At 43.5% G+C, this 21469-nt stretch overlaps 1 long non-coding RNA gene across 1 annotated transcript in view; it reads left to right on the top strand.

Annotated features, from left to right (window-relative positions):
- The window catches only part of LOC132238008 (uncharacterized), a 200359-nt gene extending 179114 nt beyond the window's left edge, over positions 1-21245 (top strand). The window contains exon 3 of the long non-coding RNA XR_009453713.1: positions 21142-21245. This is a non-coding gene — a long non-coding RNA (uncharacterized LOC132238008). The remainder of the gene's footprint in view (positions 1-21141) is intronic.
- The last annotated feature ends 224 nt before the right edge of the window (positions 21246-21469 follow it).

The following is a 21469-nucleotide window of genomic DNA, read 5'->3' as shown; positions in this document are numbered from 1 at the left end:
CCTTGCATCCCTGGGATAAACCCTACTTGATCGTGGTGTATGATCTTTCTGATGTACTGCTGGATCTGGTTTGCTAACATTTTGTTGAGGATTTTGGCATCTATGTTCATGAGGGATATTGGCCTGTAATTCTCTTTCATTGTGTTGCCTTTACCTGGTTTTGGTATTAGGGTGATGCTGGCTTCATAGAATGAGCTTGGAAGTGTTCCTTCCTCTTGGATTTTTTGTAGTAGTCTGAGGAGGATAGGTTTTAGTTCTTCCTTGAATGTTTGGTAAAACTCCCCTGTGAAGCCGTCTGGTCCTGGGCTTTTGTTTGCTGGAAGCTTTTTGATGAGTGCTTCAATTTCTTCCATAGTTATTGGCCTATTGAGATTTTTAGATTCTTCTTGATCAAGTTTTGGAATGTTGTATTTTTCTAGGAATATGTCCATTTTCTCCAGGTTGTCTAGTTTGTTGGAGTAGAGTTATCCATAGTATTTATTAACAATCATTTGTATTTCTGTGAGATCTGGTGTTATTTTGCCTCTATCATTTCTGATTTTGTTGATTTGGGTCCTTTCTCTTTGCTTCTCGGTGAGCCTGGCTAGAGGTTTGTCAATCTTGTTTATCCTTTCAAAGAACCAGCTCTTTGTTTCATTGATTTTCTGTATTGTTTTTTTGGTCTCTATGTCACTTATTTCTGCTCTAATCTTTATTATCTCCTTCCTTCTGCTCACTCTGGGCTTTTCTTTTTGCCCTCTTTCTAATTCTTTGAGCTGTAGATTTAGATGATTTACTACCATTTTTTCTTGTTTGTTGAGATAGGCCTGTAGAGCTATAAACTTCCCTCTCAGGACTGCTTTCATTGTGTCCCATAGGTTTTGGATTGTTGTGTTTTTATTGTCATTAGTTTCCAGGATGTTTTTAATTTCTTCTTTGATCTCTTTGGTAACCCAATCAATATTTAATAACGTGCTATTCAGCTTCCAAGTGTTTGAGTATTTTGAGTTGTTTTTGTTGTAGTTTATTTCTAATATTATGCCCTTGTGGTCTGAGAAGATGCTTGGTATGATTTCAATCTTCTTGAATTTGGGGAGACTTTGTTTGTGACCCAATATATGGTCTATTTTTGAAGATGTCCCATGAGCACTTGAGAAGAACGTATATTTTGTGGCTTTGGGGTGAAGTGTTCTGAAGATGTCAATTAAGTCCATCTGATCTAGTGAGTCATTTAGGATTGTTGTTTCTTTGCTGAGTGTTTGTCTAGCGGATTTATCCAGTGATGTCAGTGGTGTATTAAAGTCCCCTACTATGATTGTATTGTTGTCGATCTCTCCCCTGATATCTTCCAGGAGTTTTCTTATGTATGTGGGTGCTCCTGTATTGGGTGCATATATGTTTATCAGGGTTATATCCTCTTGTTGTATTGATCCCTTTAGTATTATGAAGCGACCTTTCTTATCTCTTGTTATGGCCTTCACTTTGAGGTCTATTTTGTCTGATATAAGTATTGCTATCCCAGCTTTTTTTTCATTTCCATTTGCCTGAAAGATATTTTTCCATCCTTTCACTTTCAGTCTGTGTGAGTCCCTTCTAATGAGGTGGGTCTCTTGTAGACAGCAAATATATGGGTCATGTTTTTTTATCCATTCAGCCACTCGATGTCTTTTGATTGGACCATTAATCCATTTATGTTTAAAGTTATTATTGAAAGGTACTTGTTTGTAGCCATTTCTATTTTTTTGTGTGGCTGTTTTCTTTCTGGGCTTTTTAGTTCTTCTTTTTACACGAGTCCCTTTAGCATTTCTTGCATTGCTGGCTTGGTGGTTATAAACTCCCTTAGCCTTTTTTTGTCTGTGAAGCTTCTTATTTCCCCTTCAATTTTGTATGATAGCCTTGCTGGATAGAGTATTCTTGGATTTAGTCCTTTGCTTTGCATCACTTTGTAAATTTCTGTCCATTCTTTTCTGGCCTGATGTGTTTCTATTGAGAAATCATTTGATAATCTGATGGGGGATCCTTTGTAGGTAACTCTCTGTTTCTCTCTTGCAGCCTTTAAGATTCTGTCTTTGTCTTGTACATTTGCCATCGTTATTATGACGTGTCTTGGTGTGGGTCTTTTGGGGTTCATCTTGCCTGGGACTCTCTGTACTTGTGTAACTTTTTTCTTCCCCATATCTGGGAAGTTTTCTGACATTATTTCTTCAAATAGATTTTCTAATCCTTGCTGCTCTTCTTGTCCTTCTTGCAGCCCTATTATGCGTATGTTACTTCGTTTCATGTTGTCCCGAAGCTCCCTTAGGCTCTCCTCCTGCTTTTTAATTTTTTTCTCCAGTTGCTGTTCAGATTGAGCTTGTTTCTCTGCCTTATCTTCTAATTCACTAATTCGGTCATCTGCTTCTTCTAGTCTGCTGTTGAAACTTTCCATGGTGTTTTTGATTGTAGCTATATCACTTTTCATTTCTTCCTGATTCTTGCATAGGTTGTTGATTTTCTCATCCATCCGGTGAATGAATTGTACAACCATTATTCTGAATTCTTTTTCTGTCATGTTGCATGCTTCAACTTCATTAATGTCCTTTCTTGGTGACTCCTCATTGTCTTTCCTCTGGGTGTTGTTTCGTCTCTTCATTCTGATTATCTCCCGATGGTTCAAATGTCGAGTTGCGTGGGCTTGGGCCGTGTGCAGTGGGAGCCTCCCACCACCCTAGTGTCACTGAAGAGCTCTGACACTAAGATGTGTGGTTGTTGTCAGTTGGTGGGAACCAGGCTCGCTCAAAGTCAGTGTTGTCAGCGCTCAATGTGGCCTCGTAGGCGCCCTTAGAATCAGGGTCCCTGCCTGCACCATGCTGAAACAGAGACCCCCCTGAAGCGTGTTGAAAACCAGAGCCCCCTAGAGTGCACCAGGAGTCAGAGTTCCCCAGAATCCAGTATCAGAGTCTCTGTTGCTTCGCGCGACCTTGCCTTGAGAATCAGGGTCCCTGTGTGCCTTTGCACCAGGAATTGGAGTCACTGGCTCTTAGTATGAATGCACAGGGAATCAGGATCTCAGGCGCAGGTGAAAAGAAACACAGTCAAGTCACTAGTGCTTGGTGCTGCCACCTGCCCAGAGAATCGGGGTCCCTGGGCCTGTGATATGTGGGACAAATTCCCGGTGTTGACGCTATTGCTCCCAGCCCAGGGCTCAGAAGCTGGCAGTGCACATAGGATCAGTTCCAAGGTGCTCGCGCACTTCCAGGCTAAAGTTCCTGGAGCACTGAGGCCCCTGCAAGGGGTGGGTCTATCAGTTAGTTACTCTGGCGCTGCCTGCGAGCCTGCGGGGAGGGGGGATGGGCTCTGTTACTCAGGGAACTGCCCCGGGGATTTCTGAACTTTTGGTGTCCGCAGGTCTGTAGCTGTGGTCACAGGTCTCTGTCCCCAGTGTCTGCAGGGTCCTGGTATGCGTCTGAGATCAGACTGGGTGGTGCTGAGGCCAGGATCATAGTCTCAAGCAGCTCTGTTTCCCAAGATGGCGTGGTCGCCATGCCTGTGCTGGCCGCCCAGGAGTGTCCGTGCAGGGAGCGGGACTCCGCAGCCTAAGACTGCCCGGTTTAGCAGCCCCTTAGAAGACCTGCAGAATCTAACTGTCCCTACCTCATACACACACACCACATGCGTCCACACACTCCTCTATCACTTCCTTGCGCTCTCACACTCTCTCCCTCCCTACCTTACTGCTGGTCGCCATTTTTCCATCTGTGCGGCTCCATTTCTGTCCTCACGGTCTTGGCCTCCACGTTGTCTTCAGTTTTCACTGGCAGCTAGTATATGCAAATTAACCGCCATCTTTTAGCTTCTATAATTGAAACATTGTACCTTTTGGAGCTGTTGCTTCAAGAGCTCAGAGGCTGGCAGCGGCAGGCGGGGAACCTGGCTTCCTCAGTCACTGGAGCAAGCAAGCCTCCTGTTCAGGTTAGTTGCCTGACTGCCAGCCACCATCTTGGTTGGCAGTTAATTTGCATATCGCCCTGATTAGCCAATGGCAAAGGTAGCAGAGGAATGGCTAATTACCATGTTTCTATTTTATTAGGATTAGAGGCCTGTTGCACAAAAATTTGAGCACTCGGGTTGTCCCTCAGCCCTGCCTGTGCCCTCTCGCAGTCTGGGACCCCTCAGGGGATGACCACTTGCTGGCTTAGGCCCGCTCCTTGGGGTTTGGGCCTAAGCTGGTAGTCATACATTCCTCTGGCAACCTGGGAGCCCTCAGGGCATGTCCACTTGCCAACAGGGAGCAGGCCTAAGGTGCAGTCAGACATCCTTTGCGCTGCTGAGGAGGCAGGAGAGGCTCCCACTATCACCACTGTACTGGCAGCCATCAGCCTGGCTTGTGGCTGAGTAGAGCTTCCCTTGTGGGAGTGCACTGACCACCAGGGGGCAGCTCTTGCATTGAGCATCTGCCCCCGGGTGGTCAGTGTGTGTCATAGTGACCAGTCATTCCCAGTCGTTCTGCTGTTAGGGTCAAGTTTTATATTACCCTTTTATAATGTAGGATAGAGGCCAGGTGCATGGGTGGGGGCCGACTGGTTTGCCTGAAGGGTGTCCCAGATCAGGGTGTAGGTCCCGCTGGGGTGTCTGGCCATCCTGGGTGAGGGGCTGAGGGCTGTTTTCAGACTGACCACACCCCTTCAGGGTGGTGTTCCCAATGGAGTGCCTGACCAGCCTGGGTGAGGGGCTGAAGGCCGTTTTCAGGCTGGCCACACCACTTTCAGGGTGGGGGTCACCCCTGGGGTGCCTGGCCAGCCTGAGTGAGGCGCTGATGGTTGTTTGCAGGCTGGCCACAGCCCCTTCAGGGTGGGGGGTCCTGCTGGGTTTCCTGGCCAGTCTGGGTGAGGGACTGATGGCTGTTTACAGACTGGCCACAGCCCATTCAGGATAGGGGTCCCCCCTGGGGTACCTGGCCAGTCTGGGTGAGGGGCTAATGGCTATTTGCAGGCTGGCCAGCCCCTCAGCAGGGACCCTCACCCCATGAGTGTGTGGCCATCCTGGGTGAGGGCCTGATGGCTGCTTGCGGGCTGGCCAAGCCCGCAGCAAGGACCCTCACCCTATGAGGCTGTGGCCTTCCTGGGTGATGGGCTGATGGCTGTTTTCAGGCTGGCCATGGCCCCAGCCATGCAAGCTCCCAGTGGAGGCTGGCTGGAGGCAGGTATCTGGGATTTATTTATCTTCTATAATTGAAACTTTGTTGCCTTGAGCAGAGGCCACAGCTAGCCAGGGCAGTCAGGAAGCTTGGCTTCCTCCATCGCCAGGGCAACCAAGCCTCCTGCTTGCTCCAGCTCTGTGGCTGCCGGCTGCTACCTTGATTGGGTTAACGTGCATATAGTAGCTCTCATTGGCTGGTGGGCATGGCTTGGGGCGTAGAAGAGGTGCGGTCAATTTGCATGTTTTTCTTATTAGATTAGATATATAAGGACACCGTATTGGACCAGCAATGAGTGTGAACCAACTTCTATTAGTATTGCAATTCTATTCTTATGGGAGAATTCTAAGAAATTTTAATTAATGATCATAGGTGGGGAAAAATGCAAGTCACCCAAACAAGGCTTGAGTAGAAAATGACTAGCTAAATTGACAAGAAGTGAAAACCCAACTTTAACAACCTCCTCTGTCATACTTCTCAGAAAATTACTTGGCTGTTTCTGATAACATTTTACATCATATAAGCAATTAGGGCAGTGGTTCTCAACCTTCCTAATGCCGCAACCCTCATGTTGTGGTGACCCCCAATTTCATCGTTACAAATTGAATATAAATAAAGCATAGTGATTAATCACAAAAACAATATGTAATTATATATGTGTTTTCTGATGGTCTTAGGCGACCCCTGTGAAAGGGTCGTTTGAGCCCCATAGGGGTCGCGACCCACAGGTTGAGAACCGCTGCTTTAGTGCCTCTGAGGTCTCCTGTTTCCTGTCAGCTGTACTTCTCTCAGGGTTTCAAGTTGATTGCACAGTAGTTCAGCTGTAGTTCCAGTCCCGGGGGAGCAAGGGCGTGTAGCTCCTGCTACGCTGTAGCCATCCTGCCTGCCTCCATATATATTGCTATCTTCAATTTTTTTAAAATTTTTAATTAAAATAAACAATTTTTTTGAATTTTAAAACGTTTTTAACTTTTTCCTTTTTGCTGCTCTTCTTCGGTAATTTCCACTGCCATGTTTTTAAGATCATTGATTTTTTTTCTATTGCCTTATCTAATCTACTATTAAATTCTTCTAATGTATTTTTCACTTTATGCATTGTTTTCTCAACTCCATCATTTTTGTTTGGACTTCTCCATTTCTTTTTTGAAGTTCTTGCTCTGTTCATCAAATTCCTCCCTGGGCCAGTGAGCATGTTTATGACCATTCTCTTAAACTCTTCATCGGGTAGATTACTTATCTCCATTGGATTACATTTCCCCTCCTGGGTTATATTTATTTATTTTTGTCAGGGAATAATTCTGTGCCTCTTCATTTTGCTCGACTCTCTGTGTTTCTTTCTGTATTAGACAAAGGAGCTACACCCACCTTTGAGGGGTGGTCACAGGAAGATCAGGCCATGATACTGTGCTGTCTGGCCATGCCCCGGTGTCGTGGCCAAGAAGCAGATGTTTCAGACTCATGGAGCCTTTTAGCCACTTGTGATTTATTTTAAAGATGGTTTTATTTACTTGGTTGAGGAAAGAGACTAAAAATTTGTATCATGAGCTCTGAGATTGCCTCCTACTCTCCAATAAATTTCTGTAACTGTGTGTTTCCAGGTTGAAATGGGCCTGGCAGCCCTCTCCCCGCATCTAGCACACCATAGTAAGTGTCTGTGCACATCTATGGTGACACTTCAACTTGTTTTTTCATAATGTATAGCGTTGTCACTGTGGGTTCCTGGAGGATGAAAACACTGCAGTCCTTATTTCAGAAGACCCCAGGAGTAGAAACCCAGAAAATGGTAAATGGGTACATGTGAGAGTTTTGTTCCTATATGAATGTTTTGCTTAGTATGTAAGTGATCACTAAGAGTGTTTTTCATGACACATGACTATGCTAAATTAGCTTGTTATTGAGTTTATACAACTTCAGCATTGACTTATTGCTGCCTGCTAAGAAGTAGGCATTGAGCCGAAACCGGTTTGGCTCAGTGGATAGAGCGTCGGCCTGCGGACTGAAAGGTCCCAGGTTCGATTCCGGTCAAGGGCATGTACCTGGGTTGCGGGCATATCCCCAGTAGGAGATGTGCAGGAGGCAGCTGATGGATGTTTCTCTCTCATCAATGTTTCTAACTCTCTATCTCTCTCCCTTCCTCTCTGTAAAAAATCAATAAAATATATTTAAAAAAAAAAGAAGAAGAAGTAGGCATTGAGATGGGCCAGTGCATACAAAAGCGAAGCCCTGCATTACAGGGAAGGAGGAGCTCTGTTGCTTGTTTGCAGATTAAGCAAAACAAAGCACAGGAAACAAGGCTTCCGTTGACTGCAATCTAATTATGTGCTTTTTAATATTCACATAATAGTTAACAAAAATTTGATCTAAAAGATATTCTCATTACTATTAAAAACCAATAATTATGGGGACAATACATCACTAGGACATACACTCAGGCTAAGACTTTCTAAAAATCACTATTTTCAATATCAACTCTCAATTCACAAGCCAATACTATGTCAGGAATTGCTGTACAGCACATTTTTTCCATGTTCAATTATGCCAGAGAATTTACAAAGCAAAAGTTGTCACATCTCAATTTTACCATCGGATGAGCCAGATGGAGCAGAGCACATACAGTAACTGCTTAGGACGGCATTAATGTCCAGTCTCATTTCTGGGATTTGGTAAAAGAACAATGCCAGTAGGTCTATACTATGAATAAAGTGTCCCCGGGTAATTTCAGGTCACGGAACTGGATGAAGAGGTGGCGCCCTGTGTGGCTGATAAGCCCCGCTTCTTTAGGAAGGAGAAGCAGCACCAATTTTGTGAACTCAAGAAAACAGACAACGCATTCGATATTGCAGCCCAGGCCAAAATAAAGAAAGGAAACACATGTTACCATTGGCCACTCTAGACAAGGGAAAACTGGGCTATACTTATATAGAATAGAATCAAAGACACAGAAAGAACAAACTAACACAGGAACATGCAAGCTTTCATCTGGATGATTTAATATCCTCTTTGCTTGGTTCCTTGTCAGCAATGTTTTTGTTCATATATAATTACTCCAAAGGTCCACCACAGTGAAGGATCATGTGTTTTTATGCTTCAATTCTTTCAACAATTCCCTCAAAACCCAAAGTCAAGCTAGAATTTACTTCTCTTTACACGTTCCTTCTTTGTAAGCTCTTCAAAAACAACATTACCCATCCAGCGTGGCTCAGTAGTTAGCATTGACCTATGAACCTGGAGATCACAGTTAGAGTTCCGGTCAGGGCACATGCCTGGGTCGTGGGCTCAATCCCCAGTGTGAGATGTGCAGGAGACAGCACATCCATGATTCTCTCTCATCATTTATGTTTCTTCTCTCTCTTCCTATCTATCCTCTCTGAAATCAATAAAAATATCTTTAAAAAAATAATAACATTAAAACCAAGAGTAACAACTCTACTCTGTGCATACTGTTGGGACATTCAAGAGTCTATATTGCCTACTTCATTATATTCCCCGCCCTAGAAACACAGATGTGCTTTTGTTTTCTTGTCAACTATATAAACAAAGTCAAACAAACATGTCTTGCAGTAACGTTAGGGACTATTAGGGTCACCTAGTGCCAAAGCAATTTAAGTGAGAATCTTAGCAAAGGCATGCAATCCAAGGCACTTCACATTTAACACACTGTGCCATGAGGGGAATGCAATGAAATTTAGCACCACATGGGATGGAACCCTAATGATCACTAGATGCAGTAAAACCAGAAAACTTTCTTTAATATTTTCAAAGACAAAGTAATGGGTGATTTGTTGCAATTCAGCCTAAAGTGAATTTTCTCATTCAAAATAACCAAATCATTTTTTTCAGAGCTGATGCTGTCCTTCAGTGGAATTTCATTATGCCAGTAAATAAAATTAATGTGCAGTCAAAATGTAAAATTCACTGGGAACATAGAGAATTTGTCAAATGTAAAAGAATATTTCTTTAAAAGATAAAATGATAATAATCCAAAACATTTATTAAATGCAAAATTATAGTTAACCTGATGGGTTTTTTTGTTTTTGTTTTTTAAATATATTTTATTAATTTTTTACAGAGAGGAGGGGAGAGGGATAGAGAGTTAGAAACATTGATGAGAGAGAAACATTGATCAGCTGCCTCCTGCACACCCTCTATTGGGGATGTGCCCACAATCAAGGTACATGCTCTTGAAGAGAATTGAACCAGGGACCCTTCATTCTGTGGGCCAATGCTCTATCCATTGAGCCAAACCAGTTAGGGCAAATCTGATGTTGTTGTTTTTTTAATATATTTTATTGATTTTTTACAGAGAGGCAGGGAGAGAGATAGAGAGCTAAAAACATTGATGAGAGAGAAACATCGATCAGCTGCCTCCTGCACACCCTCTATTGCGGATGTGCCTGCAACCCAGGTACATGCCCTTGACCAGAATCAAACCTGGGACCTTTCAGTCCGCAGGCCAACACTCTATCCACTGAGCCAAACCGGTTTCGGCAAAACTGATGTTTTTTATTTAAAAAATGTATTCTACATAAATGTTGTTAAATATCCACTATTGTATTTATTATGTTTCCTTTACATGTGGTTTCTGTTTTCCAAATGGAGAAAGGCTACATTCACTGTTTCACTAACTCCATGAGCCAGCCCCAAACAAACACCACACACCCATCTCCCATAACGATCAGCTACAACCACCAGTTTGAACTCGAATTCTTACTTGTTTGTGAGCCTGTTAAAACTAAGGCTAAGGTTTCCTCTACTCCAAAATCTGGAATTAATGGCTTTAAGCTTGACGTGGGTTATCTCCTTAACTTGCTTTTCCAACTGTCTGTTTAACATCCCCACTCTAACATCTAATAAGCATCTTAAATATAATCGTGTCTAGTATATATTAAGTGCTCAGTAAATACTTTTTGATTGAATAACAGAACAGAATCCCTCTTTCTGTGCCGTCGTGTATAATCTTGCTATCACTAACCTGCTAGGAACTATTGAATCCAAGTTAATGTTTTTAAGCATCAACTATGTTTAAGTAAAAGAAAAAAAGTTGCACCAAAGATACTGGAAGCTAATCACTACATAACTGACAATAAGAATAATGAAAGGGATAGGCGCTTCCATGTATGCTATCTGATTCGTGTACATGACCACATAGACAGGTGACACGGGGATGGAGGAGGATATCGGGTGTGCAGGCTCCAGGGCTGGGCCACCTGCTTTGTATTTCCTCCTCTAACACTGGCTTATGAACTTGGGCAAGACTCTTAACTTTCCTGAGCCTCTGTTCTCTTACTTTTTAAAAAAATTTCTTCTTATATATATTTTTATTGATTTCAGAGTGGAAGGAAGAGGGAGAGAGATAGAAACATCAATCCTGAGGGAGAATCACTAATTGGCTGCCTTCTGCACACCCCACACTGGGGATCAAGCCTGCAACCTGGGCATATGCCCTAACAAGGAATCAAATCGTGACCTCCTGGTTCATAAGTCTATGCTCAACCATTGAGCCACACCAGCTGGGCTGTTCTCTTATTTTTAACTAGTCCCCTGGTACACAGACTCATGCACATTGAAATGAAATTAATTAGAAGGTGGCCGGTGTGGGGTGGGGATGGGGGGAGGCTGGGCGAGATGGGCTGGACACACCCCGGAGCCAAAGTGCGCACCTGGGGCTTCAAGGGCATCTGCGGAGTGAGCGGGTCCCTCCAGCAGGTGGGGTCTCTTGGCCTGGAAATACCTTTCCCAGTGCCACTGTGACTGGAGGGTACCCTTCTTAGGCCCCAAAATGAATGGTATGGAGGAGCCCTCTTGGTCCTAACACATGCGCCAAGACTAACAAATGAGAATTACCTACCTAAACTGAATCAAGTCTCTGAGATCTCAACAGAAAGAGTGAGAACTTGGACCTCAGAGGACTTACCCAAAACCCTGTCATCACTCAGGAGGCTGAAATGGTCTTGTCTTTAAGGCTTGTGGGGACCCCCACACTAATGGGCTCCTGAAAGGAGGGGTGCCCAACCAAGCAACAGTGGCTGTGGGAGATGGGTAATGATGTCTCCTAGCAATGCCTGGCTTCCTCTCCCTAGCAACAGGCCATTTAACAATAAATGGCACTATAGACCTGGTGCCCACAAAGCAACACTCGGCTTCCCCCCAGTGGGACACTGGACCCACCATCACCCTGGAGCAACACCCCACCAAATCGCAGCCAATGTTGTCAAGACCCCATGGTGCAAAATGCGGCCCACAGTCCAGCCCAGCCTGGAAATGGTGGCTGTGGCCATCAGGGTAATAATGTCATGTAACAACACCTGGCTTCCTCTCCCTAGCAACTAGCCTCCTTGAAGTTTCTTCAGCCCAGGAACATGGCTTGCTTTATAGCCAGGTGCAAACATTTTACATTTTAGCCAAATGTCTATGAAGCATTTTCCCATGCCTCATCTCATTTGCTCCTCTCAGAAGTCCTGGGGGAGTTAGATAGGAGAGTCAGTAGAATCCCATTTTCTTTTCATTAGCCGGAAAAATGGAGATTTATAAAGTTTAGATTCTTGACCTGACCTAAAAGAAGTAAGAAATGGTGGAACTTGAAAGTGACTTCAGGTTTTCTCACTGCGCAGAATATAGTCAAACAGTGCTACAGTTAAATATTTCACCCTTTGTTCTCCCTGTGTGGTCTACAATAATAATCTGTTTTGTGTTGAAATTTACTGCTGTGTTGCTGACAATTACCTGAAAGAGAAGTTGGGGTGCTTCACTGGGCTGAAAAAAGTTTAGCTACATCAGAAAGCAGGTCTAATTAAGTAAGTTTATCTATCCTATCTAATAAAATTAAAACATGCAAATTGACCATAACCCCAAAACCCTTCCCATTGGCTAATCAGCAGGGTATGCAAATTAACTGCCAACCAAGATGTCCGCCGGCAGCCAGGCAGCTGAAGCAAACAGGAGGCTTGCTTGCTCCAGTGATGGAGGAAGCCAAGGTTCCCAGCCTGCCGCTGCAGGCCTCTGAGCTGCAGTCAAAGCAACTATGTTGCAATTATAGAAGCTAAACAAACTCCAGAAACCTGCTTTCAGCCAGCCGGGCTTCAGTCAGCAGGACTGCAACAGTGTTTCAATTATAGAACCCAAACAAACCAGATACCTGTTTTCTGCAGCCGAGATCTCAGAGCTGGAGCCGAGCCTCAGAGCTAAAGACGGCTCTCAGCTCCAATAACAGCCATAGAAGGTAAATAAACCCAGAATAAAAAAAAAAAGAAAAAAAGGAGAAGTTGGGAGCTTCAGTCACCCGCCAGCCTGAAAACAGCCCTCATCCCATCACCCAGACTGGCCAGGCGCCCCAGTGGGGACCCCCACCCTGAAAGGGGTGTGACCAGCTGCAAACAGCCATCATCCCCTCATCCAGGCTGGCCAGGCACCCCAGTAGGGACCCCCACACTGAAACAACAAGGTGGCGGCTAATTTGCATACTGAAGGAGGGCGGCAGCAAGCAAGGCTGTCTGCAGTCTGGGACCGGATCTGTAACCCTGCCGGGCGGGGGGCAGTGCTAGAGGCTGTCCACAGGACCAAGACATGGATCTGTGACCCTGCTGGGCAGAGGGCAGCGCTTGAGACTGTCCGCGGTCCCGGGACTTGGATCCGTGACCCTTCCTGGTGGGGCGGCAGCTCGCACAGGGGCAGATCGGCTGGGGTTGGGCAGGGAGGGATGCCTGGCATCTGCCCAGCCCCAGTCACTCTGGGCAGGTGAGCAACACAGAGAACCTCTGGACAGGGGAGGCAAGCCGGCGGAGGGCGGCCTGTATTCCTCACATTGAGGTGGTGACAGCTGTGAGCACGCCAAGCGGAGCCTGCAGGCTGAGCTGACATACCGCCTGCAGCCCATCAGCGCCCAGGAGTGGCTGCACAAGATCTGCCTTCTGGACCAGAAGGTGCAGGATCCCATGGACAGCCACCGTGGCGGGCCAGACTGACGTCCTCCTGGCCACACCACGGGGGTTTGCGGATCTGCAAAGCCAGAGGTCTCTGGTGTGCACATCCCCCCCTGGCGTGCGAACATCCCCCAGCACACTGTCACCCTCCCACGCCTGCAACAATTGCAAGCCAAGGCGTGCACAAGTTCCCCTGCCTCTCCACCGCACTTCCATCAACCCAGCATGCCTAACACCTCCACAGGATGTGCACACATCCCCTCTGATGCGCTCACGTCCTTTGGCAAGTGTCTAGGTATTCTGGGTGCTGAGGGTGGGCACCTGTGAGATGACAGTGAGAGGGCAGAGTGGTGATGCCCTGTTCCCATGGAGGCCAGTACAGCTATGAGATCACCTCTAGGGGGTTAATGCAGGTGCTGAGGCAGGAACAGGTGCAGATAGACACACCTGGTGGGCACGGGTGGCCCTTGCTAAGGTGCCTTTGGTCAGCATTCAAGATCAAGAACCCAGAGGCAGAGAGGAATTCCGTCCTCTCAGTGAAACAGTGGGATAGTTGGGGTGACTGTAGAGGAGGAATGTGCAGTTTGGGTGCCAGCACCCATGAGTCAAGGCTGCCCTGACTGAGCCTTGCTTGCTTGGAGCCTAGTGCACTCCTACCAGGCAGCGGGTGACAGGGCGTGCTTTTTCAAATTAATGAGAGAAAACGTTGATTCTCCTGCTGCCCAAGAAGGTGGAAAGTGAAGTGGGGAGACATGTGGGGAGTGAGCGAGGTTCCCTGTCTGGGGGTTCCAAATCTGCTGTTGGTTTCTTTCACCGCTGACTAGAGATATACAGGGTGTCTGCCAAAATGTCTACATACTTTGAATACCTATAAATTCCAATGGTTTTAAGCATAAGAAAGAAACAACAACGAAACTGTTATCTGTTAAAAGTTTGGGCACAAACAGGTAGTTGGACATTCCCTGAGGGGCCTCATATTGGAGAGGGTGAAGGCCAGACTGAGGGGCCCCTTTCCCTCCCCCTACCCCAGTGCACGAATTTCGTGCACCAGGCTACTAGTATATATATATAAAGCTCTTACTGGTGCCAAAAACATGCGTGTGTTTCCATCTGTCATTGTCGATCGTGAAATTTGGTTGACATTTCTATTATAGAGAAAGAGAGAATAATGATATTAAAATATTTCTTCTAATTAATTTCCTTTCAATGTGCACAAATACATGCACTGGGCCTCTAGTTATTAATAATGAACTACAACATTCGCTAATGACTGATTACTATAATCGTGTTGCATTCATTTCCCTTACGTGCCTTACATACAGGTGCACCATTTCTCTCCACTAATACTAGTAGCGAATATTTTAGCAGCTACTTGCCACATCATTTGTCTTGTACTGACTTGTTTGGTGTGCACAATAGGAAATATTTTGCTTTTGGAGAACAAAAAAAAATAGTTTTATTTGTGTTACACTTATTAAGTTATGCAGTTATTCAGTGTCTGGTAAGTTAATATTCAAGAAAAAATTAATTTTTATTAAAATGTTCTATTATTTTATGTCAATGACTACTCATTTATGTCAGTCCTTTGTATTCATCATGTCTCCATTGAAATAAATCTATGTTTCTATGAAAATTGAAGATTTTATTTTTTGCGGCCCACATAAACTTAAACCTTGTTTATTTGGCCCATGTTAGCCTTCGAGTTTGACATGCTTGCTCTAGAGCAGCTATTCTTTGGGAGCAGACAGCTGACCCAAGACCTTTAGAACAAGTATGACTTCAGATAGTGAAAAGCTTCATCCAAGAGTTTGGACCAAGACCTTTGTCTAATTCATATTTTGTTTTTCCTCTGCTTTCTTATAATCATTATTTCTCTTATTTTCTCTAGCAACGTCTACTTGTTATCAACTCATATTGGCCCTTTTTCTCTTTTGTTTTTTCTTTATTATAACTGTTAGGTTCAAACCTGCTCATTCTAACACCACCATAAGGTTATTCCAAAGAGTAGCCATTGCCTTCAGTCTTACTGACAGCTGGATATGCCATCCATCATCAGCCCCTCACAGCAACATCCTCACAGCTTCTGTTGTATTAAGGATATTATTGAGCTGGACAGCTGGCCCTGGGGCAGAACTGTGCTTAGTGGAAGTGGTTTAATACTTGTCCTAACTTTTCCCTTGGTGCTAAAGTTAGGTTCTATCATTCTAAGATACCTAAATTCAAAGAAGTTACTATCTAATATTAGAATACTTTGACTCAGTATACCTTGTATGTTTGTGAGGGAAGAAATAATTTAGAGTATTTTATTCCAAGGAAATTATGCAAAAGTTATTTTCAAATTGAAGTCCTAGTATTGTGGTTTTACAGGATACATGATTTATTCCTAGAGCAAATGCCTATGAGGAGTTAAAGTAAGTTTTAATAAATTACATAATAGTAAAACCCCAATGGTAGCCAGTGTCACACAAGTAAGTCCTGAAAGCAGTCTGCCAAAGGCTGGGAAGTTGAGGTAGGTGTCCCCCCCCCCTTTAGAAAAAATGTTTGTGTGCATGCGCACATGATACCATAAACTAAAAATTTAAAGTTGATGAGAAAATTTATCATGAAGAAAAATGAGGGGAAGAATGATTAGAGGAAAAATCATGGGGGAGGAAATATTAGACAAAGTCCAGGTGACTCTGTGTCCGTCACCTTGTGAAGGAAACCCCCTATTCTGTAAAACTACTGTTTGGACGGCCTCTATCTAATTCTGAAAAAAGTAACTTTGCTTTCTAGCCTGCTTGAATAATGGGGGAGATAAACTTGGCTGTCTGACCTTGTAGGCCAGAGACTAGATACACCCAATGCCATGCCAGGTGCATTTTTTAATTGGATATAACTGTGTAGTTTTCAAGGCGGCTGCCAGAAAGCACACAAAGGGCTGGCTCTTCCATAAAAAGGGAATTTCTGCTTGTAGCTTTGCTTAGAATTCAGATTAATTTCCCTGAGCCCACCGTGGTGAATAAAGTGTAACTCCAAACTCTCAGAGCACTGTTTGGTTCTTGTCCGGTTTTTCTGTAACATAATTGGTTCCCTGCCATTTCGGGAAGACCAGGAACCACCCATCCTGGCCTCTTGGCCTCCAGTGTGGACTGGGTTTGAGGACTGGGGGAGCCGGATAGGCCCCCGGGAGGCGCTGCTCTGCTGATTTAGCAGACTTGAACGGGGGGAGCTCCGGGTGCTCCCAGACCTCAGCCCAGGACCAGACCGGCATATGGAGAGCATGGACGGACACTTATGGACCTGTCTGCAGACTCTGTAAGGTAGGGGCCCCAATACCCTACCCTCTGGCCTGCTCAGAGTGAGTGGAAGGGGAGCTTGATCACCTCCCAGGGAGCCATAGAGCTTCCTCAGGTTTTGGGAATCCCTCAGGAATTTGGAATCTGTCAAGAATTGGGAATCCCTCAGGAATTAGGAATTTGTTTTGAATTTGGAATTTGTTTTAGAATTTGGAATTTGTTTTAGAATTTGGAATTTGTTTAGATATTGGAACTTGTTAGGAATTTGGAATTTGTTAGGAATTGGATGGATTGTTTAAACTCTGAGTGAAAGTCTGGTGAAAGTGTGTGAGTGTGGAGGGAGGGGGCCTGCCCTCTCCTTTGTGTTGCTCCACGACTTCGTTTAAGGAGTCCGAGTGGGCCCCAACCTGCGGTTGGTTCCGTGATTCATCATATGGCATAACAGTGACTCACCCCCACGTGGAGGTGACCAGGCCCGGGTTTTATACGGGTGCACCTTAGCTAAGACGAATCTAAGCTCCCAAGGGACGTGGCCAGGCGGGCATCTGAGTGAGGATCTGTGAAAACAGGTCACCCCCTCCCTTGTCTGTCTCTCATCACCAATCATCATGGGATCTGGACAAAATAAACCTACTGTTCTTAATTACATGTTAGAAAATTTTAAAGGGGTACAATAGAGATTGTGGAATTGGAATGAATGCTGAAACATTAAGGAAGTATGAGTGAACAGCTGTTTGTTTCTGTGGGAGTAGCCAATTTGCTATAGAGAAGGGGGATTGGGCGCAGTCTTAACTCCTCCGATAGGTTCTCACCAAGACATTGCTTGACAATTCTGTTCTGGGACATGGGTGCCAGGAGTGCCTCCACACACATTTGGGGAGTTGGGCATTGTTTCTTTATTTTCTCAGCTCCAGTCTAGGCTAGTGTACTGAGAGAGTGTGAGTATGAGTATTTGGCTGTTCATTAACTGGTCTGTGTAAGTGAAAGCTAGTTTGATTTATTCTACATTCTGTTAATTCATCTGGCTGAACGTTTGGACTGGACCCGTGATGGGATGCAAAAGTCTCTAGCAGTTCTCAGAGTCTTTTGCTAGCCATTACAGAAGGAATCAGCCCACTTTGCTAACAAAAAGTTCTGTCTATCAGTTGCTCTTACCTGGGTTGTAAATTCACTGTATTAAATTGAAATTTTGAAGTGCTAGGGTAGATTTAAAGGCTAAAATAAAGGCTGGCTAGGTTCCAAGATTGCTTGTAAAAAAAGCAAGGGAGAAGTCTTTTCAAGTTAACTATTTGCTTACCAAATTAACAAAGTAGTAAATGTCAAACAACTTGTTAGTTATGGCTTTCTTATCTCTTTGGTGGACACAAAGGGCTTACAGCTCTGCAGGATGGAGAGATTTGCTGGCCCTGACCCTGCTTGTAACATCATAGTCCAACATGAGCCACCTAAGGCTGAAGTTATTATTAACTGTCTATAGACCCGGTTAACCCCTGATTGTGTGTCTCGTGTGGTCTCTTGTCTTTGTCTTTGTGATTATGTGTTTTGTTTGACTTGCTGTTTTCAGTTATTTTTTAGGATCCTCATAGAGGACATAACCTGGTCTTTCCCTTCCTTCCTCATTCTGATTCTGTTACTGGCTGCAGGTGCCTTATCAACAAACTCCAAGGTCAAAATTTTTTTTTGAGCACCAATGCTAATTGTTCACTTTTGGTAATCATTAAAAGATTAAGGTTTCTAAGAATAAAACAATTCTAATACATTAAAAACAACTAAACTCCCAGGAGAAAAGTGGAGGAAAAATGGAGCTGAAGTCTGCAGCTGCCCTGGTGGTTTAGAACTGTTTGCTAGGCAGACTCAGCCCCTGAGAGCCAGGTCAAAGAAGTGGGGCTGGATGCATGAACTGCCTGCTGCAGCCCTGAAAGAAAAAGCAGCAGCAAGAGAAGTGGAGATAGCAGAAATTTGCCTGCCACTAGAGCTATCCCTCTGCTGCCCAGTGAGTAAGGAGTATTTACAACAAACAATACAAAACGTGGGCCTTTGGCTTGCAGGCTCCAGCAGTTAAGCCAGAAGCCAGTGACTGGTACTAGCCTTCCTACAGCCCCGGAATAGAGCAGCAAGCCTGGGATCTATGAAAGCTGCAGATAGAGCTAGCAGAAGCTCCCTGTTTTCAAATGTACTGAAAGGGTTCAGTACCTGTTGCTGCTGGAAGAGGAGGGGCTGATATCCCCTTCCAGTGAACTCCCTTGGAAGAGGCCTGAGTTAACTTGGAAAACATTGAAAAATAGCGATTAAAGACAGGAGTACAGGAGAGAAGTGTTGGAAATGAACTATTGAGGACTTGGAATGCCATTCCAGAAAATTTTTTCTGTTTAAAACACTTTGCAACAGTGTTACTCTCCATGTTTTCATCCACATACGCTTGTGAATTTTTGTTCTCAGTGATGAATTTTGTTAAGTCTCATCATAGAAGTAGCCTGATGGATGAAAGTAGTAGCTCATTCATATCTCTAAAGGACACGAAATATAAACCTGATATAAAATCTCTGTCATCAGTGATGCAGCAGCAAAAGTCCCACTGATAATATCAAACGGAGTCATAAAGTTTTCTGTCGGACTATCGGAGTACATGTATACATGAATTTTATTATTTCTTCATGGTTCTTCACATGCGTACACCCTAAAAGATATCAAATAGGCGTAACACGTTCTCCAAAAATTAGGGTTGGCAGGCAAAACAATTTTGAGTCAGAGATTTTCTGGTTTTGGCATGCACTCACAAAAAGTTTGCCCACCCCTGTCCTAGGACGATAAATATTCCATACCCAAAGGTATGTTGAATACGTTTAGCAGATGCTTCTATTTCCCTGGTGTCAAAATGAGCAACCAATACAATGAAAAGATGTGGGATCAACAAGTTTGGAGAGCTTCTTATCCTTGTGCATTGTGAAGCAAACATTGCACTGTGATCTATTATTTATGTGGACATCTGTTGCTTTGGACTTCTGGTTGTGCTGGATGAAGTCGTCTTTGCTAAATTCTATTGGAGAAGCTTTGAAAAACATATGGCCAAGATCACGGAGGAAAATCAAGCTTAACTTAAATTTAATTTTTTTCATATTTCATGCTCGAATTCAGGGTAAAGTTCTGTTTTTCAGTTCCTTCATGAGTTTTCATGTAAATGCAAGCTTGAATGGGGAATACAAACATTGAACTTGATGTTCCTGTCAGGTAGAAGCAAGCATGAGTTATGCTCTTTTCTGGACATAAAAGGTAGCTTATTTTTGTGAGCCTTTAGTGAAATACACTGGATGTGAGCCCAAAGACTTTTGCAGAGACGTTCTAGAAGTCTTAGTGTATGTACTTTTCATTCATTCCCACATCTGGAGAGACCTGTATGTGCATTTGGAGAATGGCCAGGTCTCAGTGGAGAACAGCATGTCCTAATTTAATTTAGACAATAAATCTGAAAGGAGATCAAATCACAAATTCTCCTCTTGCACAAGGAGTGAAAGTGATTTTAGAAAGTAGCACAATGTCCTTTCCTCCCCGTTGTTTTTACTTGCCAGGGGACACTGCCATGGATGGACCCAGTGGGTCCCTTTGTGACAGAGATGAGATGGATATAACTACACACTAGCAGATTCTAAAGTGGCCGTAGAGACAGAAATAGAAATGTTACACAGCTTAAAATTCATTTTAAAGTCGTTGGAGAAACATTAAGGAATAGAGGTGTTTAGGTAGGAGACCTCTCAAGGGCTGACTATAAAGTCTGGAAGCTGGAGATGTTTGGAAGTAAGTGATGTAATACTTGGGATCCGTGATGTAAAAGGACTTGGATCTTTAAGAGGCTGAAAGGGAGCAGAAAGCGATGAAGAACTGAGGAGTAACTGGCACTGATAGAGAAGTTAGGACCCAAATCCCCATGTTTCTTTGAAGACTAAAGTTGCTAAATCATCTGACTTTGGACTGAGAGTTGAGACTAGTTGGAAGAAGCAAGAAGTTCCAGCTGAGCCTTCAGTAAAACAGAGGGTCAGAGGAAAACATGCACAGTCCTTAGATAAATCCAAACAGCACGGAGTCATTTAAGACTACTGACCTAAACAGTTGATTTAAGTTATTTAACAATTACAAGATTCTCTTTAACTTTGGTAAAATAAAAGAGAAACTCTAAGAAGCTGTTTGGGCGTGAACTATACTGTCATAAATATTTAGGGTGTATAACAGCATAGAAAACACAAAACAATAAAATTATAAATTCCATATTTGGAGATGAAACTTTCCTAAGTTTGGAGGGATGGTAGCAGTAGTAATGTAACCAGCTAGGAGACTGTTTGGTGATTGTTTGGACCAAATTATAGGGTAAAAGCAAAAAGTGTCTTTCACTATGTATTTTCACACTTGCCTCCCAACCATAATCTCCCGAACAGAGGGAGAAATGATAATAATGATAATTGTCATCATCATCATAAATAGGAAATAATCTGCGTTACGAATCAGAAAAGTGAATATCCATTACAGAACTGTATCCAAAATATTTTTTCTATGAATCAAAGCATCTTAATTAATCACTTAATATATGTGTTTTCACACTAATTGACACAGTACTTGTAATTGCCCTGCATGTAAAATTGAAATAAAATTCCTGGTCATGTTATAATTATATTTTTTTCAACAGGAATATACTTAATAATTTTATCTTATAAAAACATGCCTAAATTCTTAAAATGTCTTTCAAATGTTGGTGATAATTAGAATTTTATGAGCTGATCTATCTTTATTTTCTTTTCAGGCTGGAGCTAAGAATACTGTTTTTTGGATATTTATTGTCGATACTACTTACCCTGAGCATTTAGGTCCCATAGAAGTGCCAGTTCCAGCAATGATAGCCTCAAGGTATATTCATCTCAGATGCTTTCCACCTTAGAACTGGTATTTTAATACAAATTTCTTAATCAGTGCTCAGATTTCTATTCTAGTGAGTTAATGATGAGTATATATATATATACTATAAGCAAAAATTGAGTTTACCTATGCATAACAGCTAATTTAATGTTTTTCTCCTACACCAGGGGTGGGCAACCTTTTTGTGAGTGCATGCCAAAACCAGAAAAATCTCT

Source organism: Myotis daubentonii, chromosome 7 (genome assembly GCF_963259705.1).
Source record: "Myotis daubentonii chromosome 7, mMyoDau2.1, whole genome shotgun sequence".
In the NCBI taxonomy this organism is placed as follows: Eukaryota; Metazoa; Chordata; class Mammalia; order Chiroptera; family Vespertilionidae; genus Myotis; species Myotis daubentonii.
This window is presented reverse-complemented; position numbering and strand designations above follow the sequence as displayed.